Genomic DNA, 26,633 nt, shown 5'->3' on the forward strand with positions numbered 1-26,633 from the left:
TGTCGAGCCTCTTCTTTGTCTTGTCACGTGTCCTTCGACCGAGGAGCTGGGAGGGAGCTCTGTCATTTCCTCCCTCCAGCAGGTTGAAGTCAGCAGCTACTCCATTGCTTTAGAAAACTGTCTCCCTGAACACGAGCATGTACCTCGCATTTCAGCCAGGGTTCATCACCTCTGCTCCGGCAGATTCCAGGGGCCCTTCATGCAGTTCAGGCATGCGCAGTGGTACGCTGGGCTGCAGGGCCCCATGCCAGGTCACGCAGTTTGCAGTCCCGCAGCCCTGGAGACTCATAGGTGAGAAGGGCAGCCATTGTGAAGATGGTAATTCCTTGATGGTACTTGAGCTCTGACCTGAGGAAGCGGAAGCTATGATCTGGAGCATGTCCACTGGAAGCCAGGACCGAGAGGATGCTGAAACACAGGATAAGAGCCAGACAGCCACCACAAACGCCTGTCTCAGTGCACGTAGGCCACCGTGACAAAGTAGCTTAGCCCAGCCAGCTACACTGCAGAAACCTGCTTCTCCCAGCCCCGGCAGCTGGAAAGGCCAAGATCACCACAGAGCCCTGGCTCTGCTTCAAAGATGGCTGCTTCTCAGCATCTCCCAATATGGCAGATGGGTGAGACTCCTTCCCTGCACCTCCTCAGGGTGCAGCAATTCCATTTCCGCCATCATGACCTCACCGCGGAGGCTCCACCTCCTAACGCCTACTCACAGGGGATTCAATCTTAAAACGAATTTTGGAGGGACACGGCAGATCTTAGCAATGTCTCTCCGTAGCTTCATTGTTCCGTTATAAAGCTTACAAGTGCTATCCAGCACACGAAACTGAGGCCCAGAGAGCAGGCAGCAGTGGAGCCAGCGAGAAAACAGACTGTAGTCCGCTCAGTGTAGGAGTAAACTGTGGGAACATGGCGCGCTTGCCTTTGCACAAGCAGCTACTGAGCAAATATTTACCGATAATGTGGCAAACGTGCTCTAGGTACTGAGGACACAGGCATTCGCTTTATTCCCTATAGAGATCATGTAAAGAAAGGAAATGCTCATATCAGAGAAACTGGTGACTTGTCTGCAGAGCACGGGGAAGTGAACACAGCAGTTTTGCTCAGGTGCTCCAACTTTCTAAAAGACTTTTTTAGTGTGTGTGTGGTGTGTATGTGTGTGTCTGTGTCTGTGGTGTCTCTGTGTGTGTTTGTGGCATCTCTGTATGTGTCTTTGTGTGTGTCTGTGTGTGGTGCGGGTGCAGCACATGCTTGTAACCGCTGACTCACCTGTCCAGCCCCTAACCTGACATTTTTAACGGGTGTCATGTGAGGGCGTCATGCAACGACGCTGAAGAGCCTCTTACCTTGCCTTCTATCCACAGCGCCTCAGGCTCCGCTCCCTCCACAGCTGTAGTGTGGCTGGCCCCTTTCATTTTCCTCTGCACTACCACATGATTCTGCTTCTCATCAGATGCTCAAAGTCAAGGCAAACCCCGTATCTGCAAAGGACGACCAGCGATAAATGGGGGACACAATTTTGTGTGGGGTCCCTGCAAACAGTACTGGAGGCAGAGTAACAAGAAGGAAATCCGGTTCAACATGACAGTGTTGACTCAAGCTCCTACAGTCTGACCCGAGCCATTTATTTTTGACACACTAAAACATGGTGCAACCTCGGAACAGTTTCTGCCAGACAATTATCACCGTAAAGTCTGAGGCACAACTATATCGGAGCTCCTTTGTAAAGCGCCTGCGCCCTCATCCATAGACTGGGTTGTACTGATGGAGAAACCGTGCTCAGGAGTCTGGGAAGGGTCTGGGACAAACGATGTCTGGGGGGTTTATATGAGGCCTGGTCCACAGATAGTGACGATCACCAAGTTATTAACTACGTCCATTTTCAGCTTTACAGGCAGAAACAGGCGTAAATTGCTCCCACTAAGGAGAAAAGCCCGTGTGTTTTAACAGTCTGGTTTCCCTAGGGCTGTTTGTGTGCATGAGGACCTCTGTGCCCTCTACAGAACTCAGGGTCAGATGGTTACATCAGGAGACCTGGGGCTCAGAAGAAGGACAAAAATAAGGAAAAGACAAAGGAGACAACAGTAAATTAAAGAGTGACTTTATCAAAAATCAGGAATTAAAATGGGGATATGTTGTGGATATAAACATGTTTTTGTTTTGGTCCCAGGTATGGGATGTGGGACTGATTCAGATGGTCCACAGCAGGAGGCTGTTTGCCTCATTCAGGCTCTGAGAGGAGCTCTTTGCCAGATGCAGATAGTTAAAATCTGAGGACTGTGAGAGGGAATAAATGCCAAAGATCAGAAAGGAGATAGGAGAAAGAACAAGGCTGCTCTTGCTTCCCCCTTGCTGCTCCTGGTTGCTGTTGTGAAACAAGAAGATGGAGATCTCCTGAAACAAAGATTAGACTGGCTCTAAGAAACCCAGCCACCCTAACCAGCAGGAAGCAGCTAAGAAAGAACTGCGCCCCCTCTCTCTCACTAATCCTTTCTCTCTCCTACCTGGTGGTGGGGTGTTGGAAGGGATTGGAAAAAAGAGGGTTTTTTTGTTTTGTTTTGTTTTTAAGTACATCAACAGGAATAGACACAGTTCAGCAGAGGTGGTGTAAAGAATCAGCTTGATAGAAACAAAGGTGCAACGGCAAAGGATATAATGTCAGCTGGAAGATCAGGAGTTCAAAGTCAGCCTGGGCTACACTAGAGCATGACAAAACCAACAGGGAAACAAACTTGGAAGAAAGAAATCTATTTGAACGCTCTCTCTCTAAACAAGCCAAAGTTACACACTTGTATAACGGGATGGAGTTCTGGAAAGCATGCTAATGCCCGGCAGGGCCTCCCTCCGTCAGTAGCTCATCCACTCTCTGCTTCTTGCCACGTATCTTTCTGTGGACTTTCCAGCTCTGGCCACTACTCATCTCGCCCCACCTTTGATGTAGGCACAAGGAATAAGGTGTGCTTGGAGGAGATCAGCTAGTCTGTGCTGGATTTCATTGTTTTATTTTGTTCTAATAAACACAGCTTATCTGCCCTTGCAATGTTTGTGTCTGAAGCCTTAATTATTTCTTCAACTACCACGTTTCTCTTGTAGGCAGATGGAAACAGGACTGTGCATCCCTGAGTGGAAACAGGGAGGGCTTTGGACTTCTGAGTTCCTCAAAATGATTCATGACTCATGGAGAAGCTCAAACATTTAAAATAGAGGATTGCCCTAGAGAGAAAAGCTAAAGAATATTAAAATTATATATCCCTAGGCAGCTCATTCCTCCTTTCTTTAGTAAATAGCTCAAGGTAGAATTTGATCTGTAAAAACAAACTAAAGAGTTCTTTGAGTAGCACTTTCCAGTTCCACAAAGGATAAAAGCACTGCTTAGGAACACAGTTCTGTAGACTGAAATTCATAGCACAAAGAGCTCAGTTACCCAAAAATACTCTCCATCCCCCATTCCCTGTTTTTTCGTCAAAACAATAGGCCTGAGGCTCTTAATGTTCTTGGGGGGAAGGGCTATTAACACTAAAGCTCAAAGCCAGGCATAAGCCCCCCCCAGCTACCCTTCGCCCCATCTTTCCTTATATAGTTTCTGAGTCTGAGGACTGAGCAGTGTGACATCTGCCTGTGCACACAGCGCTCACATTATGTGTTTGTGCACACATTACGTATGTACTCATTTATTAACTCAGCAAACACTGACCACCAGTTATTTGGCAGTGGTGTACTCATCAATAAATAGCCACCAAGTGTGTATCCACAAGCAGGTGCTGATCTAGGTGTGGAAGCAGCAATTCTGCCCTACTCCAACTTTATACTAGAGAGATTACTCCAGATTCTGGTGATACAGGAACAGCCTTCCAGAAGGACTGAGAACACAATAAAGATGAGAGGCACACATAGTCAAAATGGCGTCCGAGGGACCTGTGCGTGGCCCTCAGGAGTGGGTAGTCAGCCAGAGCAGAGCACAGAGTATTTGGCTCAGGTTGAGTTTAAGGTCATCATAAAGATGCTACAGGGAGAGCAGTGTCTGAGTCACACTGGAACACCGTCTACCAAGACTGCACGTGGTGCTTGGTTGCAGCTGTTAACTTGAGTGGAGGACGGGAAACGCTGAGGGCATTAGGAAAGCACAGCTCTGGGCATCATGGAGACTGTGACATCGTGTGGACTCTGATCTAATCCATGACAGGCACATAACATGACAGCATTATCAGGAAGCAGTGAGAGGCAGGAGGCAAAACCCAGTGGGAGAAAGCAATAGTAGGTCATAGGGAAGGTGTCTTAAGGGCTGCATCTTGCTTGGTCTCTTCCTTTCCTGCTTCCTGGCTGCCAAGATGTGAACTGCTCTGCACCATCATGTCCTCCCACCATGACAGACCAAACCCTCGAAAACCAAGGGCAAACATAAACTATTTCTCCTTTTAAGTTCGTGGTGAGCGTTTTGGCACGGAAATGAGAGGGCTGACTGACTAGCACGGCGCTGCTCCTTTTGGGGCTTTCTGATCCAAAGACTCCCTACCTCACTACCCCGTGATAGCATCTGATCACAGAAGCCACCTTCCTCGTCTAAATGAGTTTCTGTGTCTGGAAGATCCACTGAGGGGAAAGTCACCTCTCCTACAGCCCTACCTGTACCTAACAAGTCTGCTGGGCCCACTGTGATAGTGCCAGCTCCTGTTCTGATCTTTTCCCGCTTCGCTCTGAAAGTCTAAGCTCAGTACACAGGTGCAGTGGAGCAGCCGCCAGCACAGGCAACACGGAAGACAAGACCAAGCTCAGCAAAGCTGAAAGGACTGGCCCCAACCACAGTGGATGGAAGCGGAAATGAATCAGAGTAAGTTGAAGAAACTCACACACACACACAAAAGGAAATTAATACAATCCTAGACATGTTTGAAACCCATAGTACAGAATGTTCCAAATGTACGGAATGGAGCTAAGTCAATGGTCAGACAGAAATAGCTACAAATGACTATGTTTAAAAAAAGAAAAAAAGCAGCCTGGTGTGGTGGTGCACACTTGTATCCCAGCACAGGCAGAGGCAGGTGTCCGAGCAGTGTCTGTGAGTTTGAGGGCAGCTTGGTCTAGTCCCGGACAGTCAAGGCTACATAGAGAAACCCTGTCTCAAAGGAAAAAGAAAAAAGAAAAAGGCTAAATAATTACTTGGTTTCCACCTTAACATGCAAGAGGCACAGCCCAAAGCAGAGGAAACAGAAGGAAACAGCTGAGCATACAAGGAAAATAAAGTCTCAGAGAACTACTAGAAAAAAAAATATTTCAATACAATCAACAAAAGCTTCAACTGGTCAAATAAAGAAACAAAACTCAAATTATTAACATCTAGAATGAAAAGGGAACACTATTAGCAACCTTTCAGAAATACAAGCAATTATAAAGGAATGCTGGGAATTACTTCCATATATATCTATGAAAGGGAGGAGGGGAAGAAACAGCATGAACATACATATCAGAAAAGAAAGATCTGAAACCTTTATTAACAAATAACCATGGTCTAAACATACTATGCAAAAATTTAAAAAAATACAAATAACATGATCTTATCTATAGAAAATTTTAAGGAATCTATAGAAAAATTTAAGGCACAGTGGCACACACCTGTAATCCCAGCAGAGACAGGAGGATGTCTGTTAGTTCAGTGCCAGCCTGGTCTACAACGCGAGTCCTAGACAGCCAGAGTTATACAGAGAAACCCTGGGGGAGGGGGAGGGGGAGAAGAGCCAAGGAAGTTTACAGGATATAATACAATATGCAAAATGATTGAATTTCTATAGCAGTAAGCAATCCTAAAGATAAAATTGAGTATACCACATTAAAAATAATAATCAGAAATGGAATCTAACAAGTGAAATTTAACACTTTACAGTAAATCCTAAAAAAAAAGTAATGGAAAGAAAATGTGAAAAGAACTAAATTAGTGGGAAGGCATCCAAGGCCCATGAATTGGAAGAATTTAATACTATACATTGCAACATTCTTCAGACTAGCCTCCAAAGTCACGCAATCGCTTTTGCTATCTCAGCTGTCTCTTCTGTGAAAACTGACAAACTATAAAATTCTTACGAAAATACAGAGATTGGGAACGGCTGAGATAATGTGGCAAGAGAGCAAAGCTGAATGATTCATACCTCAAAATTTTGTATTTCAAAATCTAATACAAACCTGAAATGATTAAGGCAGTTTTTCAGACCCACTCAAAGATCAACAAAATCAAGTACCTGTGATCTATAATTGTAAAAATTATAATCATAATAAGACAACAATTCAATGATTCAATGGAGGGGTAATAGTTCTATAGTAAGTGTTGCCAAGATAAATGGTTATCATATCAAACAAACAGAACAACACAAAACAGATGGATCCTAGCCTTACATCACATATAACAGCAACTCAGATCTAAACAGACTCTGGAGAAACTGGAGTCTCCATGACCTTGGCTTAAGCCACAGACAATAGCTACAGCACCAGGGCCTCAGCAGCAAGAGATAACAGAGACAAATATAAAAGTACCTGCGTTTTCCCAGCTTACTGGGGGGGGGGGGGGGGAGGAAGACAACAGAATCAGGGAAAATACTTGAAAACATGTATCTAATATGAGTATCCACAAGATACAAAGAGCCAGGGAATGGCGGTATCTTCAAAGACAGGGAAATGAGCAACAAGCACAGAAAAAGATTCTGTGTTACTTCCTGGTACTGAGATCCAGGCCAAAGCCACACTGAAACACTGCCTCATACCCACCAGAATGGCTGGCATGAAAAAGCCAGATAATCTTCCAGTAAAAACGTCAAACTCCTCACACATGACAAGCAGAATTGTCAAATGCAGCCATTTTGGAAAATGGTTTGACAGATCTTCAAAATTCTAAACACACAGTTACAGTATGAGTCACTGGCCATGCCTGTTGGTATGCCTGATAGAATGTAGTTTATGGTAACAAAAAGCACTTACTTAGTTTTTCAGGGCATCATTATTGACTCTAGCCCCAAACTATAACCAACCGTTATTCTTGGTTTGTGAGCAGAATGTGCTGTGTTCCTAAAATGGAGCATTATTCACCCATCCAAAGGAATGGAAGGCAGATGCATCCTACCTGCAAGCACAGCAGTGAAAAGACAGGCAAAGCCCACAGAAGGTATGTCACCTCTGTCACAGACAAACCACCGAGACAGGAAATGCACTAGAGGTCCCCATGCGACAGGCCAGGGAGGGAACACAGCGGGACAGCTAGTGAACTCGGGGTTCTTCAGGGGCCATCAAGGTGTTCTGGAGTCCATTGTGGTGAATAATCCAGTATGTGAACCTCTGTAAACCACTCAGAGAGGGGGATCACAGTGTAGAAGTTACAGCTCAAGCCTGTTCTTTCACAGAGCCAGGTGTCCCGGCTGGAAATCACATGGTAGATGTGTTGTTATTGAGACATGAATGAAGGCCAACTGCTTGACTACGATCCCACTGCCTCAACCATCAGTGTGGCTCCTGGACCTTCTTCTTGTCTCAAATTACAGACCTCTAGTGAGATAGTCCCTCCTGTAGAATTCGCTACTGTCAAACACCAGCTCTCTCTCCTTTCCTTTATGTTTCTATCTGTCTTCTGGCTAGGGGATAGGAAAAGGGATAGGAAAGTCAGTAAGACAGGACAGGCCCAGGCTTTGCCCTGTGTAGATGACTTCCTTCTCCCAAGTGTGTAAAAGCACCTCCAAGTGCCGACAAAAACATATATCTTAAGTAGCAGGATTTGGAGACTAAGAAGCACAGTAACTCGCCATTAGCTGCAGAGATGTGTTTTGAGAAATCCACCGCGAGGGAATATTATTGCTGCTTATCACCCAGAGAAGCCACACAAGCTAAGACAGCTCTGGTACCAGTGGGTCACAGAATCTTACTGTACCATAATAGTACAGAATCCCCTGTTATAGAACATGGCTCCACACGGCTGTAGCACATGGCCATTACAAAACATTTACAGTCTTATGTAAAATAAGAGCATGCGCACACAGATGCGTGGGGCATGCGCACTGGCCGATAAGTAGCAGCACCTTACGGAATTTTGCTGAGGGCACACTGGCAGCCTCTTTTCTTACTTGCAGTCCACAACCCTGTGCAGTTCTCAATAGCTCTGGAATGGGTAGGTATGGAAAGGCTGTGGCCACAGTAACAACTGCCCTCTCCTCAGAGGAGAGACCCTCTGCGGGTGATGGGCTGAAGGGGGACCATCTGTCCTTCCTCTCCCTCCAAATGCCAGGGAGGCCTGGAGCAAAACTGGCACCAGTTTGATTTCACTGCAAGTGGAATGAAAGCTAAGTGGAAGGCAATCTCTACTCTTCAGAGGTTCTCTCTCTCTCTCTCTCTCTCTCTCTCTCTCTCTCATAAACACACACACATCCATGATTTTGCTTTGATTAGTTTCAATCACCTGTAGTCAATTGTGGCTTTAAAATATTAAGAGGGAAATTCTAGAGATAAACAAGTCACCTGTTTAAAACGGTATACCATCTGGGTAGCACAATAAAATCTTTTGTGGTGGTGTCTTGCCAAGGACGTAAATCACCCCTTTGTCCACTGTGTCCACACCATATGCACTGCCCATAGGCTGTCTCTTAATAACTCCTCAGTCATTGGACCCACTGAGGAGACACTGTGTCTTCATATGTCATTTGGGGCTCTCCAATTTCAGGAATCCGCAACGTCTTGGAATGCCCCCCTCAAGCACAAAGGGGAATTATTCTACATACCAGCACCCTGAATACTAAGCAATCTGGTACTGAGCTGGATGAAAAGAGTGGGAGAGCAAAGTGTTGAGAGAGGTGTATCGCCACCGGGGCCTGGAAAAGGCCAGTGAGGGAACAGAGGCAGCCAGGCCCTGGGAGGAGAAGTGGGACTTTCGCAGGCTCAAATGGGAAAGGAGAGTGTTGTTCAAACATGCGACAGGGTGGAGATGGGCAGGAGTCCCTAAATGTAGGCACTACAGAAAGGTTCAGTCACCTGCAAGGGGCGTGGAGCTCAGCGGCAGGGAGCTGGAGCTCAGCGGCAGGGAGCTGGAGCTCAGCGGCAGGGAGCTGGCCTCGTGCGCAGGAATCCAATCCCTGGTTCTACCTCTAGTGTGAAAACGGTGATGTTGAGTATAATGACAATAATAAATAATAATTTTCAGCTACTGTCATGGATAGGAAACAGAGATCAAACCAAACGTGTGCTAGGAGTCAAAATGAATAGTAGGCTCCTGCTGGCGAGTCTATAGCAGGCCTTGTTTAAGAATATTCTTGTTTCTCTTTCATAGGAACCTGACTTTGAGGGAACGGAGCTGCGGTGTGATTTTTGACAATTAACCGGAAGTACTGCAGCTATGCTTGCAAGTCCTAAACACAGTGCCCCACAGCACGGCCTTGGGGTCAGGCAGCTGGGGCGGCCTGGATGTCCAGACCCACTCTTTTGATCTTGCTGTAACTGGTGACAGCTCCCACAGAAGATGATTCCACAGATGAAATGGTATCAGACACAACCTATGCTTAGCCCAATGTCTGCGCAAACTGTGTGTAAGAAAGAGTGACTCCTTTTATGGCGAGGTCAACGATAGCTTGCCTGAGAAGGGCTGTCTGGCCTGTCACTTAGTAAGAGGAGACATGGTAAAGGCACTGGCAAAGAGAAAATAGGGCGAGGGGAGGGACGGAGCCCCAGGGAGGACTGAAATGCGCCTTCCCTCCCACTGAGGAGCCCCTGCCCTCAATAAACCAGAATGACCCTGGCTGAACTTCCAGGCTTGAAACTACAGCTGCTTTTTAAAAGGGGTTCTTCTTTCTCAAGATCAATTGTTCAGCAGAACTGAAAAGCTTGCCCTCGAAAGAGGCTTGGTCTTAAAAACCTGCAGGGCAAGCCATTAAAAGCAGGAATGTGGCATTTCTCCTAGGGAGCGGGCACCCCACACCCGCCCTGTCACTGTGGAGACTCTGCTGCCCTCCACTCCAAACTGCCCAGAAACCGGAGAACCTGAAAGCCTGGGCTCTAGCTAGCATTATTTAAATGAACTGGCTGTTACATGAACCTTAAACCACATGTCATTCGGTTGTGGGGCTGCCCTGGGCCAAGAGCTGTTTGTTAATACTGTCAGCCCCTGCTTACAAACAGACTGTGCTCCAAAAGCACATTTGCAAGGCTGTGGTTTGAAAGGCTGAAGGCGTCTTCCCCATAGATGCAAGGCTATAAATGACAACTAGGGCTAAAGGCCAGCATGCAGAGGCACACGGGGCAAGCGCGTGCACACACATACATACACACATACACACGTGCGCATCTATAAGATGGCCAAGACCTGTACATTTTAGCTGAAAAAAAAAAAAAAAACAGCAAGCAGTAGTGTCATAATAGCAATAACTAAACAATAAGATAAGCTGTAAAGTTGAGTATCTTTCCTTTGCACTGGTTTTCAATATTTAAACTAAAACAGACTTCCTCAAAGGGGCACCATGGGTCTGTAGAACCGGGCTCTGAGCCCAGAGAAGACTGGGGCTATCCTGAAGGACTGGGCACTTCAGCTCAGACCAGCTTGAAGGGATCTTGTCAGTTCTTTAGGGCCCGGTGTCTGCACCTGAAGAAAACATGGTTCCACAAAGCAGCCCTGGGGGACAGCAGAGTGAAGGACTTAGCCTGATCATGACTACGCAGCTGTTTTGTAGCTAAGCTGGAGCCTGGCTTCAATGCTCCATCCTGTAGGCGACTAACTCCACTGAAGCACAAGCTGGCCCCTGGCCCCTAGAATCAGAGCACAGAACCCCACGAGCCTCTCCGGCACTGGTAACTGAGACCAGACAAGTTGTTTTGACTCTCACTGCCTAGATGTCAGTGAGATTTAATCACACACACACACACACACACACACACACACACACACACCAAATCTACTGCTCAAGGAGGTGTGGCCCCATCAGGTGTCTGGACTTTACCTTCGCTTTTCCAAGTACTCACTGTTGCACCTGGCTCATTTGGGTCCACTTAATTAGCTTAATGCTTATTAGCTTAAAGCTAAGAAGTTACATATTTTGTGTTACTATGAAAAAGAAAAAGACAGGAATAAATGAAAAGAAAAGTCGTTTGTAAAACAACACAAAGGAGTTTTGCAGGATCTAGCCATCCAGGACCTGTCAGCTCAAGGCAGTTGAGCCCCAGGAGCCAGGAGAACAGAGAATTAACGAATGGGCTGAAAACGGATAGGAAGGCGGAAACAGCTCAGTTTCTATATGATCCTTCTGGACAGCACAAATCGACATGCAAATGGAACTGTTTCCTTGAAATCACACAACTTTTCATTTCTTCCAACTGGCTCCTGTCCTCTCCCATCTCCTACTGACTCTGACTTCTCTTTGAACTATATTTGCTTTTGGTTTTGCTTGCTTGCTTGCTTGCTTGGTTTTTAGTACTTGAGCCCACGCATTCTAAGTAAGCGAGTGCTCTCCTCCTGAGCTACACCCCCAGGCCTCTTTGTACTTTCTGTTTTGATACAGGGTCTCAGAAAGTCAACCAGGCTTGTGTGAACTCACTGTTTCCCAGGGAAACTTGAACTTGTGCTCCCCTGCCTGAGCCATCTCTGTAGCTGGGATGACAGGCTGATGTGCGGATTTTGAGCACTTTTGTCAGTTAGATATGTACAAATAAGTTCTTCTGGAACACAACTTGTCTCTTAAAGAAAAAAAAAGCATTGTTACCTTTACTTACTTAGTGGGGGACAGGGATACACGCCCTGGGTCAGAGGACAACCTGTGTTGAGTCAGGCCTCTCCTTCCACCCTGTGGATCCCCGGGATTGAACTCAGGTCATCATGTGGGAGCCACGTGCCGTAACCCGCTAAGCCATCTGACTAGGCCCTTTACTCACAGGCAAGGTGCCTGTCCTTGAGTCATGCTTAATGTAACCTTTCCTATCCAGAGCTCCAATTCCTCACACTTTGCCCCAGTGTTTTCCCTCGTTGTGATGTAACTGCTCATGGATAGGTCATCTGCTAACCTGCTGTGACATAACTGCTCATGGAGGTAGGTAATCTACTAATCAGTCCTTCCCTGCTCGTGAAACTAGTTCCCAAAAATATGTGTGCCTCTCTAGGAGGCTTCCATTCTCTGGCTGTCTGTTCCTGCACCTCTTCTTAACGTCCATGGTGATTTCTAATGCCTCTACTGCATTCACTCATTTCTTCCATTACATCATTACAGTCACACCCTGATGACAGGATGATGCATTGACAATCTAATATTTTAAATACATTAGCACCAAGCAACAGAAAGGTTGTTTATCTAGTCCAGAATTTAATATGCTGTTTACTGCAAGCTATTTGATTTGGAAACCACATTGAAAATTAGTCTTATCTATCCCTCTTTTCTGTTGTTATAGCGAAATACTTTAGGCTAAGCACTTCTGAAGAAAAGAAGCTGTCTATACTGCAGTTTTGAAGGCTGGAAGTTGAAGATCAGGCAGGCGCATTGTTCAGTCTCTGGTGAGGACCTTAATCGTGGATGATGTCACAATTGTAAAACAGGAAGACAGAGATTCAGGGGCCAGGCTTACTTTTTATAATACTGTTGTCCTAGTCACTGTCTTATTGCTGTCTTATTGATGTCTATCACGATCATGGCAGCGCTTATAAAATAAAGCACTTAACTGGGGGCTGGCTTACAGTTTCAGAGGTTTAGTCCATTATGATCACAGCAGGGATGGAGAGGAGGGGAGGGGAGGGAAGGGGAGGAGAGGGGAGGGGAGGGGAGGGGAGGAGAGGAGAGGGGAGGGGAGGGAAGGGGAGGAGAGGGGAGGGGAGGGGAGGGGAGGGGAGGAGAGGGGAGGGGAGGGAAGGGGAGGAGAGGAGAGGGGAGGGGAGAGGAGAGGAAGAGGAGAAACTGATTGGCTCTGGCTTGGGCTTTTGAAATGTTAAAGCCCACCCCCAGTGACACACGTCCCCCAATAAGGCCACACCTACTCCAACAAGGGAATGCCTCCTAATCCTTCTAATACTTTGGAATAGTGTCACTCCCTGGTGACTAAGCATTCAAATACACGAGCCTATGAGGGCCGTTCTTATTCAAACCACCACTTCTGCTCTTACAGAAGATAACCAGTGTCCTGGAAGGAATACATTAATTCCTTCTAAGAACCAATGATCTAGTGAATTCTCATCAGGCTGCATCACCTCCATACCAGCCCTTGTGTTATTGAAATCTTAAGGTTTTTGCCCACCACAGCACCATACCATATAGGAAGTGTGTTCTGGGGGAGTTCTATTCTGATATAACTGTTGAAGTGAGAACAGAAAGAAGATGCCACCTTTGTGCCTCCCTGTGTATTCAGTGAAGTATTTGGACCTTTATGACAGTCACCAACAAGGGAAGACAGTCACCAATCAGAACCCAATAATGATAATTGGCCAGAACAATATATGAAAAGAATATTTCTGTTTTCATGGGGGAAATGTCTTATTGTCTTGTTTATTTCACTGACTTGGGGAAATCCAGGTGAGTGTCTGCCCCTGGGTAAAAATACTGACCCTTGTCCCTGAAAGGCAGCCAGAAGCTAAGGCAAGGATGCACCGTGCTCCAAGGGACCCCAGTTCCCCCAGATCTACCTTACCTATTCTCAGTCATAGCTGTAGCACCTACTGAAGCAAGCGCTAACCTGCACCAGCCACAGGCCAGGGCCTCAACACTGAAGATCAGTCAGGCCTTGGAGAGCCATCACCTAAACTTCCGGGATTTGCTGGAATCTTTCCAGCCCCTCCTCCTAACACACATCCTGACAGACACCAGGAAGACGTTATCTGTACTGGAAACTATAGTGGTTTCTGATTGCTCTCTCTGCCTTAACTCCTCCTTCCCATCCGTGGATTCAAGAGACAAGTCTGGTAATCCCCTCCCTTAAGATGGAAATCACTTTCCATTCTCTGGAGGCCACAATCCGCACTGTTTACTGTGACTTACATAGACTTTCCCAGCCACTGGCTCCAGTGGCTAAGACCCCTGGCAATGGAGTCAGGCTTCCCGGCCTTCAAATTCCACTATACGACCTACTAGCTTTGAAGTGTCAAGATATTTTCCCCCAGCGCCGGGAATGGAACCCAGGAGCTCTGCACGCCAGGCGAGTGCTGCACGACTGAGGAATGCCCACAGCCGGTGCACCAAGCTCCCTGATCTCCATGCTTTAGTTTGGTGGAGATGGTAAGAACACGCCTTGTTGGAGGTGGGGTGGTGTATGAGTTAATGCAAGTAGATAACCTGGGGCAGCCAGGCTCCCAGAAGGCATTCTGTGTCAGCTAGTGTTTGTGTTTTGGTGCCTTCCCCTCACCGCACCAGGCCGTCACAACCCCTTTCCTTCCAGCTGAGCACTGTCAGTACCCCAGCCATGCCAGGGAAATCCCTGAGGTAAGTTACAGCAGCAGCAGGAGCCTGTTAAAGAGAGTCTCATGTCCCGGCCAAGACCCCCGAAAGCAGAACAATCCAAGAGGGGCTCGGGGCTGCTGTAGCCTTTCTGACAGAGCTGGGCGCAGGCCTACGCACTGACTTTCACGAGTTGCGCTTGGATGTTTATCTAACCCCAATTAAGCTCCCCGACTGCAGAGATGTGCCCATCTAGTTGACCATTAAAGCTACACTAGTAACTCCTTGTGAGGGATGGAGGAGGCCACATTCTGTAGGCTAGATGTTTTAAGTGGGCGTTTCTTTGTCGTATGCTTGAGTAAATTTCCACTTGGTATTAGGAGAAAGCTGCCCTCTGAAGGTAGAGGGTAAAGGTAAGTTCTGGGTGATTTCCCAAGGGACCTACAGGTCCTGGAACACCACCCCGGGATGGTAAAGCTCTACATGCTCTCCTTGGTGGAACGTCTCAGCTTTGTTGTCTTTGAAAGTACAGAAGATGGAAGAACAGTGGGCCCAGGAAACAAGCTCTGAGTTCAAGAGGGGTCCAAGGTCAGCATGTGGGCCGCCACTCAGCCTTCACTCTTCTACTGCACCCCTCTGCCCGACAGCTGCAAAGGAAACCTTTCTGCCTCCCCCTTCTTCCTTTCATCTCTCCACCCCACCCCCAAATTCTTTCTGCCTTCTGCTCTTCTCCTCTCTTCCTCCCCCTCTTTCCTCTTTCCCCTCATTCTTCCCTCTGTTCCCTCCTCCCTTCCCTCCATTTTTCCTCTTGTCTTCCTTACCTTTTTCCCTCTTCCTCTCCTTCCTTTCCTGCAGCCCTCTCCTTGTCCTTCTCTTCCTCTCCTCCCCCCTCCCCTTCCCCTTCCTCTTTTCCCTCCTATGCTCCTTCTTCCCTTCTTATCCCCCTCCTCCTTGCTCTCTCGCCTTCCACTCTCCACATCCTCCTCCCTCTTCCCATCTCCTCTTCCTTTACTCACCCCCTTCCCCACCCCCTCCTAGGCCTCTCTGATCCATTTGTCCTCAACTCCCCACATCTCTTCCTACCTGTTCAGGACCCTCCTCCAACCCAGTCACCTGTGGTTCCAGCAGGGAGTACCAGGCGGGGCGCAGGACGGTTCATCACCTAGGACAGGGAGAACCCGTCCCTGTCCTGGTTCCTGAGGCCGAGGGGACGCGCACGGCGCTGGCAAGGTGCACGGTGACCCTAGGCTCCGGAGAGGCACCGCCTTGCGCAGCTACGGCCAGGCTGCCCGCCCCGCCACCGCCAGGTCAGCTCCCACGGGTGACCCGAGGGCGCGGTCCGCGCGTAATTCTGCCACACCTCTCCACGCGGATCGGGCGCAGCCGCGACCATGGCGGCGCGCCGGGCGGCGGCCGCGCTTGAGGCACCCCTGCAGCTCCAGCAGGTACCGACCCGCCGGGGCACAGGCCAGGGACCCTGCTAGGGTCCTGAGGATGTTGTCCCGCAAGCGCCAGGCGCGCTCTGGTCCCCAAGACTCCGCCTACAGTAGGGGTGAGCCGGCCCAGACTGGAGGCAGGGACTGAGGACCTTCCGGAAAATGCTCCCTTGCTCTCTTTCCTCCAGACCTTCTTCATTCTCTTCATTCTCTTTTCCCGGTTGTTCCTGATCCGTTCCCGCCCAACAGAGAAGCTCCTCCTCCTCCTCCTCCTCCTCCTCCTCCTCCTCCTCCTCCTCCTCCTCCTCCTCCTCCTCCTCCTCCTCCTCCTCCTCCTCTCCCCCTCCTCCTCCTCCTCCTCCTCCTCCCCCCCTCCTCCCCCCTCCTCCCCCCCTTCCTTCTTGCTGCAGCCCCCGCCCCCGCCCAGGGTAAAGCTTCCCCACCCCCATACTGAAGGAGAGGGGAGGTGTTGTACCTCCAGCTTCTCCTTAGGCCCTGAGGGTCTCTAAGGATCTGAATTACCCGATGCCTCCCTCCGTAAGGGGCACCTTGCTGTGTTGGGGCCTGTTATGAATTAGCTTGTCTACCCCCGGGAGTCGCTGATGCTCAGGCTTGGAGTCCCCCGGGATCGTCCTTGCCATCCATTGGTGGGTATTGAAAATACAGTGTTATTTTATGTTCGCTCGTGGGATAGTTCTGCTCTGGCCGGCACTGGAGCTGTGTGTCCAGGCTGGGTATTGATACCGTCAGAGACCGCGTTTCTTCTGGAGGCTGCATCCTTAAAATAAGGTCAAAAGAATCCCATGAGAGTGGAAGGCTGCCTCCTGAGGTGCTGCTCCTGACCTGAGCAGAGAGTGGAGGAGGCTGGGGGCGTGGCCAGAGGAGCTGCCTTTGAGCTGGTTTCAGTTGGGTTTCCCAAGAGCTGGGGACGTGAAGGAGGACAGGGCAGCTTCTGGCGAGCCCGTAGACAACACTGCCCTACCGCCTATCTGCACACCATTCGCTTGTCTGAGCGCCTCCAACAGCGCCAGGTTTCAGGAGAACTGGTTCCTGGTTCCTTGCTGACTCCTCGCTTTCCTCTACCAGAACTGAATCTGGCAAATGGCCAGTCCTCGGTATACATTTGTGATTAAGTCAGTGACCGAATGAACGGGGTGTCAAACGTCATGGCCAGGACCTCAGCTCTCAGCCCTCCTTCCTGGGCAAACACCCACCACAGGCCCTGTAGTCTGGTGAGACTCCTCAAACTTCGCAAGCGATTTCAAACAATTCTTAAAGGCAAGAACCACTTGTGTAGAAAGAGGGGTCATAACCTTTTCTTACAAGAATTCCATGTGGTGCAGATAGGACAGCGAGCTGTCTTGTAAGAAGGGGGCTGCATTCTGAAGAGCAAGAACTGGGTGCGTGGCTCAGTTTCGGAGCACTTGTCTGGCATGTGTGTGGTTCTGGATTCCATGCAAAAGAGTAATGTAAATAGAAGAGTATAACGCAGTTCTCAGAAGAGGGAGAAATGGTGAGAACGAAGTTCTTGGGAGCAGGAAGTTTGGAGGTAAGAAGGTCTGTCTCCCGCACAGAGACGTTCTGCGCCGATGAAAAAAAGGCAGCTACAAGACGTGGCACCCCAGGACCTCAGAAGCGCCCTTGGAGGCGGGCATGACTGAAGCACTGACTGGCATTTTAGAGAGACCCAATCTCCTCTTGTCTATTTGATTGTACCTTTCTTATGCCCTACAGCACGAGTTCCTTAACAGGAGCTCAGCACGCTCACAGGCGGCCAGCGGACAACAGCATTTCTGAGTTCATTGCTCTGTCTTTCTTTGCCACTTGGAAAAACTGGTAGAGTTCATTGTCAGTTTGACAGAATCTAGAAGCCCCTGGCATGTGGGCCTGTGGGGGTGATCTTGACTGTGCCGTTCAATACAGGGAGCCCCATCTGAATCATGAGAGGAGCCTTCTCTGTGCAGGGGCTCCTGGGCGGCATGGCGCGGGAAAGGCAAGCTGAGGACACCTTCTGCGGTGTGACTGCGGATGTGCTGTCGCCAGCTGCTTCAAGCCCCTGCTGCCTTCTCTTCCCCACCATGATGGGCTCTGCTCTGAACTGGGGCCAGCATAAGCCTTTCAGCTTTAAGGTGCTCTTTGGGAAGAGTCGCATCTCTTCAGGTGTGCTGATGGGTGTGCGGTAGGCCATACATAGATCCTATACGCGACTCTCTTGACGCATGCTTCTCTCCTAATGCACCAGGGAAGCCTTTCTATGTCACGGTTTGCGTGCTTCTAATAAAATCGCATGTAAGTTTTGAAGCAGTAGAGATCCCAAGGAGTGGGGCAGGCTTTGGACTGTCCTTCACCTTGTTCTGGCCTCCCTCTGTGTCCTGTCTCCATATCACTGTCCAGAGCCCCTCCGATTTCCAACCCAGTAACTGTTGCTTGGATCCTCTTCTGTTCTTCATATATCTGGAGACCCATGACAGTTTGTCCTTCAGAAGTCATCGAGTCATGTGTGAAGGAGAGGAGGCAAGTGCCTTGACGCGTCTCACTAGAAAACCTTGTTTTCACTTGATTGTCTCATTTTTAAAAAGCATGGTTATTATCAGTGACTTCGAACATCTTTCCACAAATATATTGGCTATTCGTTTCTTTTGTGAATTTCCTGTTCACATACTCCATCTTTTGGGATTTTGTACCCTTTTAAAATTCAGGCTGCAAGGCTCTTTTTATAGTTGGGTTATTAACTTTCTGCCTGTCAGGCTGGTTGTCTTTCCGAAGTCTGTCATTCAGTGGAGGCAACTGCAATAGACTTGATCCTTATGCGCTCAGAACCCATCAGCTGTTTCACTTCATTTATCATTTTTGGGCGCCATCTCACACTTCTAAATGTCTTATCCACCACAAGATGTATAAAAGTATTTCTCCGCATTTTCTTCTAATGACTTTTAAGAGTTTTTATCCTTACATTTAAATATTTGATCCATGTGGAATTTATTTGAAATACAGAGTGAGCATGGGTGGATCCTACTTACTTTTTTCCAGATCTTGTGAGCTGCCCCAGCACCATTTATTGCACAATCTCCTTTTCCCCAGACTGATTTGGAGTGGCTTATTTATCACAGGCACGTGGGTCAGCTCCTGGACCACTCTGTTTCCTCACCTGCCAGCCTGACTCAAAGCCAGAACACTTTTCAGATGGTCTCTGAGGTCCTGTCACGGAGTTCAGGGTCTGGTGGCTCACCCTCAGGCTTGACTCCTTTCATATGCTCGTCCTCCAGACAAATTTCAGTGTCAACATCATTTCCAGACTCTTAGGACCTTGAATAAATAGCCTTACCAAATAGTAGCTCAGAAAACATGGCCTCAAAAGTAGGTACCCCCCTGGTGGGGGGGGTCAAGGATGTATTATTGAGGAGTATCTCTAAGAGAATTATCATCATCATCACCTTTTACTAGGAAATTAATAGTTTCAACATCACATTCCCTAGGGAAATCATCACGGGGTAGGTAGCAGAAAATGTCTGAGGTACAATTCTACACCCTCAACTGTCCCAGGCTTCACCCTCCATTAAAAATAAATAAATAAATAAAAAGCAGAATCCAGGCGATGGTTGAAGACATTTATACCCAGGGCTGTATTACAAGTAAAAGGCAAATAGATCACTCTCCCTACTGAATACTCAATTCCCTGTTTGAACCTAGTATTAACGCGAAAACCCAAAGACCCGTAAGAGCAAAAGGAGAAGGGTCACAGAAGAGGCCCTTTTGCCAGACTCTAAACCCAAAGACCCGTAAGAGCAAAAGGAGGAGGGTCACAGAGGACGCCCTTTTGCCAGACTCTTGCTGAGATAAATGGCTCTTGGATTAACCTTCTTCTTATAAAATACGTACTGTCTCACTTAGGCCCATGCCATTCCAATGAAGTGGCAGTTATAGCACCACAGCATCGAATGAGGAGGAAGCTGAGAAGGTACCAGGTGAGTGACACACTCAAAAGAATTATCCAGGGAACTGAAACTCACTGCTTGGTGGGAGGCAATGCTGGACAGCCACTCAGCTCTGGGTTCTAAACCTATTCAATGTTTTCCTCCCCAAAACAGAAGCCTGCAGAGGGAGATTGATCAAAGGAGGAAAAAAACAAACAAACAAACAAACAAACAAAAAAAACAGGTGTTCTAGTTGCTGTAAAGAGACACTGTGACCAAGGCAACCTAGAAAAGAAAACGTGTAATCGGGGCTTGCTTACATTTCAAAGGGTGAGGTCTGTGACCATCATGGCTGGAAGGGTTGTGGCATGCAAGCAGGTCCTGGAGCGGTAGCAAAGAGCTCACTTCTGATCTGCTTGTCGCAGAGAGAAGGACAGACTGGGCCCGGCCTGGGCATCCCCAGCCGTGACATACCATCTGTACAACAAGGCCATACCTACTCCAGCAAGGTTACACTCCGAAGGCTTTGTACACAGCCCACCGCCTGGGAACCAAGCCTCTGGGGACAGCCTCATCCAGCCACTGCACTAAGCACTTTTTGTTTCCTGGCATCATCCAGGACCACGCTGCAGAAACTATCTAAGACGCTTAACAGAGTCTTGGAGAGCCTTGCTCTGTCTCCTCGGGGAATGCCTCCTGCCTCTCATGGAAGCACATATTCACATACAGTCTGCTTAAGGTGGAAATCCTAGACGGAGCTGTGTCAGAATTGTTTGCACCATTTGAAGAAAGTGCAGAGGAGAGCATCTTGGTAGCTAATCCTCTTCTGTGCCTCCTCTTCTGTGCTGTCTTCGGGGACTTTACCTTTAGAATAGCACCTTTTAGCTCTGCCAGCCCAGGAAGTAAGCTGCTGTGATGTTGGTTTTCTGTTAACTGGTTTGAAGGTTTTGGTGAACTGACGGCGATCTTTGGTGATTCTGTTCTGGGAATGTTTATGCTCCCCAGTTCACCAGCAAGGACGAAGGCTCTGCTCAGTAATGCCTTCTCACCTGGAAGGCAGAACAATACTCCAAACCAATAGGCTTTCTAGTCAGCTCTGACTCTGAAGCCTTGAACTCAGAGCTGGAGCTTGCTGACTGGCATCACTCCAGGCACCATCTGCCAGATGGTTTTCAGGTGTACTGCATTTTTAAGTCACGTGCCTGAAGCTAAAGGGGCACTGTCTGTGGGAGGCCATGTGACTGATTTGCCAAAACAAAAGTGCAGGAGTGGAGACACATCTGGCTTTCTGACCTAGGAAAGTGACCTGACTGCTGGTGGTTTGTTGTTTTCTGTTTGTTTGTTTTGTTTTTATTCTATAAACAAATTATTTTATAATTGCTTTCATCCTAAATGATTCCAGTGCTGGAGAATGTTTGTCTCTCTCTCTCTCTCTCTCCCTCTCGTTTGTATTTCTCATATAATGTTTTAAAATACATGTTGAGAAAATAAAGACATTTTAATGTGTCCTTTTGTGTTTTCCAGCTCTCCAAGCTTTCTCCAGACGATGCCTGCAAGTAAGTTATTAGTATTTTTATGGCTGTTTCTATTAACAACAAGATCTCCTCTTAACAGTTGGAGAGACTGAATGAAGTCATCGTTGTGTTTGTAAGTGTTCTGAGTGGGGGTGAGACAGCACATGTGTGTAACACACATGCTTCAGCCCCAGAGTGCGGGTTTATGTGCCTCCTCCAATGTGATCCATGCAGTGCCGCCAAGTTAGATTTGTGTGTTCTTAAAAATGTGGCACTAAGAAGTTCTCGTTTATTTTGGGCGATGAGACATCTGGTTTTCTTTACGTGCTGTTTTCTCTGTGTTTGGGATCTACAGTGGGGCCACTGGGTCCTGCGGGCCCCACATGAAAGAAATAAAACTCAAAGCCCCTCCCCTCTTGTATTACAGTAATCAATTATGGGTGTATTTCTATTCAAAATAAGGAAATGCTTATTACATGTGTGTACTAATTCATGCTCTTCAAAGCACTTCCATATAGGTTAACCCCCTTGAGCTGCATCGTCGTTACACACATACGTGGGTGTGCAGTGGGGGGAGGGGCGCACACACACACACATACACGCACACACACACACACACAGGGGATGACTATCAGAAGGCAGATTTTGTTTTCTATCTATTGAAGTCTCATTTTAGAGTGATGATAAATCCATGTGTCCACACATATGGCCCATGTGGACAGTCCATTCATGCCACAGAATACTTCAACCCTATTTTGAACTTAGGTGTATAAAAGACATAAGTTCTTAGACTCCTGTCATTTTGCTTCCGTTTCTTCTAGAGAGTAAGTGTATTTCTCATAAGCCTTAAAAAAAAAATATCATCCTTGTCTTCTGAGATCAGCTTCCAACAGATCCTTGTAGCCTCATTCATGTGACTTCCTGATTGGACCTGACTTCCACACTTGATGAACAAGGCTTACTAGTCCTTCTCTATCCCTTCCAGCACTGTTCCTAAGTCCCTCTCCAACAGATTATCACAGAAAGCTCATGCCTGTGCCTTCTCCAGCAGGGGGCACCCCTGGGGTTTGCATGGGGATCTTTTCTGCAGTGCTGGATGCTTCCAGCTTTGTGGAAACGCTGGAGGAGGAAAGACAAAGGGGCAGTAAATCCAACAAGAACCGCACAAGGTCCCCGCCTTCTGACGGCAACACTAGCTAGCTGCCCGTGGTAACCAGCCAGGAGCCGAAAAGTTTCTTTAAGGATTTTGTGACAGAGTTTCCCCACTGCAACTGAGGTCATGCTGTCCTGTGCTTAATTTTCCTCCTCTTACCTGTTTGAATTGACTTTAGGCCTCTCTCTCTCTCTCTCTCTTCCCCTCCCTCCCTCCTTCCCACCCCCTCTCCTTCCCTTTTTTCTCCTTTCCACTCTCCCTTTCCCTTCCTTCTCCTTCTCTCTCCCCCTGTCTTTCTCCCCCCTCCTCCCTCCCTTCCTTCCCCTCCTTTCCTCTCACCCTCTCTCTTTCTCTCTGCCTTCCTCTCCCCCACTCTCTATCTCTTCCTTGCCCCCTTCGGACCAGTGGTCCCAGTGTTGACCACCCTTAAAATCATGTGAGGATTTTTTTCTTTAATAACTAATACTTTAAACATTATGCCGCCTATGCATGTATGTAAGTTCACACAGTATCTCACTAAAATGGAGTATTATATAATCATTAAAAAGAAACTTATCATGATGAAATTTTGAAAAATAATTTGCTAGGGCTACTATAATAAATTACCATGGATGAAATGATTTACGCAACAAATGTTGATTACCTGGTATTTCTAGAGACTGAAAGGCCAAGATCAAAGTGCTGGCAAGGCTGGGCTGACAAATGGAGCTGACAGGGGCTGTATCTTTAATTCATGAATTCTGGCAAGGCTAGGGATTGGTCCTTCACTGTGGGGTTCAGCTCTCAATGGCCCTTGCTTGTCAGTTAATGGATATGGGGTACAGCGTGGGCACTGTGCCCTTTAATGAAGTTCTTTGTGTTGTAGCGACCCCAACACTTGGTTTGTCCTTCATGGCTGTGGTTTCCCACTGCTGTGAAGCGCAGTGCAGTCCTGACACGCAGGACACCTGATGTGTGACTCCTGGACCCACAGACTGAGATCCTCTGCTCTAGATTCTCTCCAAGGCCACCTCTCAGGTGGTACACTGTTTCACTGACGGATCCACCAAGGTGCAAAAGCAAGTGTCCAGCTAGAACCTGAAAGCCGCTCACCATCGTGAATGCCTGTGCTTGTCTAGGAAAATGCTTAGACCCGGTCTTCCCCCTGTGTTGGTTGTGTTAATTAACTGTCTATGCGGTCCGCCCTAGAGCTGTCAGTTGCCTGTCAGTTAAGGTCACAGCCATTGGCGCCTTTTATCTGCAAGACAGCTTTTTGCTTAAAAATAGTCGAAGCTGCTTGAAGGCAGCTTACGGGTTCTTTTACAGCCGTAATGTACCATGAGTTACTAAGGGATTAACACAAAAAGACAGATGACTTTCCTAGGTTATGAGATGATGAAGTGGTTGACCTGGAGCCAGCTGGAACCCAAGTCTTCTCCACCTCCTCGGTCTCTTAAATGAAAAGACAGGACTGGGGTCAGAGTCGCACATGAGAGCTAAGCACTTGGGGAACTGATGTTGCTGCTCCTCCCCCAATCCCAAGTGAAAGGAAGAAACCAAGCCAAACTCTGTGATCAAAGCTCACCCACCTACATTTGAAATGCTCGGTTTTTGAGTCAGGAGGGTGGTGGTGATGTTTTGCCAGATGTGCAATGGCTGGGGTCTTTTCTTCACGCCCCTGTCTGCCAGTTGCAGCCTGAATGAGGAGAAGACACTCCAGATGCAACAGGCTGAGAGGCCACGCACGTGAAAATGATCTTGATCTTCTCCTCCCCGATTACAGTCCAGATGATGCCGGTGCAGTGGAGACGGGGCGTAGCCACTCCCACAGTGAGTCCCCAGCATCAGCTGGACCGTCCTCCGGCTGCCACACTCATCCTTTGGCCACTATGGATGCTTTAGCTTAGGTCGGTGCTTCTCAGACAAGTGCACTTTTGCTCTGCGGTGATGGCTGGCAGTGTCTGCGAAGGCTTCTGATCATCAAGACTTGGCTTGAGGGGACTGTACAGAGGGAGAGGGCTGCTCCTGGGGTCCAGTGGAAAGAACCCAGGGATGGGCAAAACCTCCACCACGCAGGGCAGCTTCTGCACCAAGAATGACCACAGAGGCCAGGGTGAGAGGCCTGGCTTTAACTGCCACTGTTGTAAGTGGTTATTAATATTTACCATGGGTTTATCTTCTAGTCAAGCTTGCTGTTAATCTTAAACAGCTGTATAACCAAATCACCACACAGAGACTGGGTTGTTAGTTAACCTAGAACACGATACTGGGCAATATTTACTCCCTCCTAAACCTCCAAGCCCTCAGTTTCCTAACATTTAGATTTCCCACATTATACTTGCTTTTTGTGAAATCTTAGGTCTGGTTCATGCTCCATGTCCTCCAAGCTCTCTCCTCCAGCTCTGCTCTCCTTGCTCTCCTCTCGCCCCTTCTCTTCCTTCTCCTCCCACTCATCTCCTGCCTTCTGGCTCCTCCCCTCTTTCCTGTCCTCTGGCTCCTCCCTGCTCAACATTGTGTCTAGTTGCTTTTATTTTGTTCCTGTTTACACAAGAGTTGAGACAGGATGCTTAGAATGAGTATCACAATACAATATCCGGATTGAAACCAGAGAGTTGCGGGTGGGGTGGGGGAGAAATCAGTATTTGAATGAACAAGGGTAAGGTGTATACATTAAAAAAAAAAAACATACCAACATGCCATTTTCTTCTCTGTTCATGTACTACCTTGCCAAAAGCCTAGAGAATGAGGTTTAGGATAGCAGAGATCAAAAGCTGAAGCGGTTTCATGTTGTGTCACTGGAGGTAAATAATGCTAATGGATATTGCTATCTATCGTCTTGCCATGAAAGGTTTGCATTTCCACGGAGATGCGCAGCTCGGATCGGGATGTCCCTTCTGCTGGCCAGTTCCACGGGACCGCATCCTCTGAACCCTGCAGCCGGAGAGCCTGCCTTCACATCCTCATCCGCAGTCCCCGGATGGCTTTGTCGTCAGATCCAACGCTCCACTGCCAGAACTTCTTACTGAATTGGAACCAAGTCTGAAGGCATTTTCGTTGCTGACTCTCCTGAGATAACACTTGGGAAATCCCTGGTTTACATCCTAACATGGCCTAAATACAGACACAGTGCAAGGAGCACAGCCTCCGTGGAAACTCTCTGTGGGAACGAGCCTTGCACTCGTCGCTATAAAAGACTTGCCGTGAAAGGTGAAGGATTGGCTTAGACCAGGGTTTTCTTTTATTTTTCCATCTAAACATTATTTCCTCTGCAGCCCAGGATGTAGAGGCATTTTCAGTACAGTATACTATTTAGGTTTAGGCATTTTTTAATATTTTAAGGGGAGAAGAGAATCTTGTTTTGTTTTTGTTTTTTAAACAAATCCATCAAAATTGTATGCCACCATTTTCTTGTGAAAAAAAAAAAAAAAAAGCCAACCTCCTTGGCCCTAGGTGACTCATGAGTGGCTTTACAGCCCTGAGCACATGGGGAGAGCCAACTGGACTCAGTAGGTTTGAGGTTTGGCCTTTCCTTTTTAATAAAGGACAGGAGATGGGGTGTGGGAGGAGACTGGGGGGTTGAAGGGAGATTGGGTAGACAGGAAGTACATTATATACCTCTATGAACACCATTCCAAGAATAAGTAACGATATAATAACAAAAAACACCACTATAGTGCCTTGAATACACTTTAAATAGATAAAACTAGAATTAAATGTCACTAGTTATCCACTGTCTGCCTCACAGAAGAACTCTATCTCCCGACAGCCCCTACTCCGTAAAACGGAAAACCCCAGGCTGGAAATGCTAAGCCCTCGTGCAGAAAGGAACCTGGTGACCTAAGAAATCACCCAGGGCTCCATTCCACCTTTGTCCTTTTGATTGTGGAGATGTGTTTATTTTATGTGTCTGAGTGTTTCCCTGCATCTGTTAAGTGCATCACACGATTGCAGTACCTGTGGAGCTCAGAAGGGGGCGTCAGATCCCTGGGAACTGAAGTTACCGACGGTTGTGAGCGGCGCTAGAAACCGAACCTGGATCCCCTGCAAAAACAAGCGCTCTGAACCACTGAGCCGTGGCTCCATCTTTTCTCCGTACCTGATAGGTACCTCTGAATTAGATAATGTAGGGTGGTTTGTTTCTGTGGTACTGAGGTATGACTTTTGCCGTTAGCTTCCTGCCCTTGAAAGGAAACAATGCCACATGAGCCCACATGTGCCTGGCTTCTTTACACAGTCTTATTTGTTGGGTTTTGGTGGCGAATGCCGCGGGCTCAGTC

General features: G+C 47.8%; 2 long non-coding RNA genes across 2 annotated transcripts; one reads left to right on the forward strand and one right to left on the reverse strand.

The window, feature by feature from the left end:
• Positions 1–2: 2 nt before the first annotated feature.
• On the reverse strand, positions 3–15,800 carry LOC132652488 (uncharacterized). The gene is made up of 3 exons (XR_009590131.1): positions 15,474–15,800; positions 1,347–1,481; positions 3–408 (listed from the first exon to the last, which is right to left on the reverse strand). It is a non-coding gene; the product is annotated as an uncharacterized LOC132652488 (long non-coding RNA).
• A 464-nt stretch (positions 15,801–16,264) lies between these two features.
• LOC132652489 (uncharacterized) lies at positions 16,265–26,559 on the forward strand. Its single transcript, XR_009590132.1, has 3 exons — positions 16,265–16,443; positions 21,235–21,266; positions 25,205–26,559. It is a non-coding gene; the product is annotated as an uncharacterized LOC132652489 (long non-coding RNA).
• The last annotated feature ends 74 nt before the right edge of the window (positions 26,560–26,633 follow it).

Source organism: Meriones unguiculatus, chromosome 2 (assembly GCF_030254825.1).
Source record: "Meriones unguiculatus strain TT.TT164.6M chromosome 2, Bangor_MerUng_6.1, whole genome shotgun sequence".
Lineage (NCBI taxonomy): Eukaryota > Metazoa > Chordata > Mammalia > Rodentia > Muridae > Meriones > Meriones unguiculatus.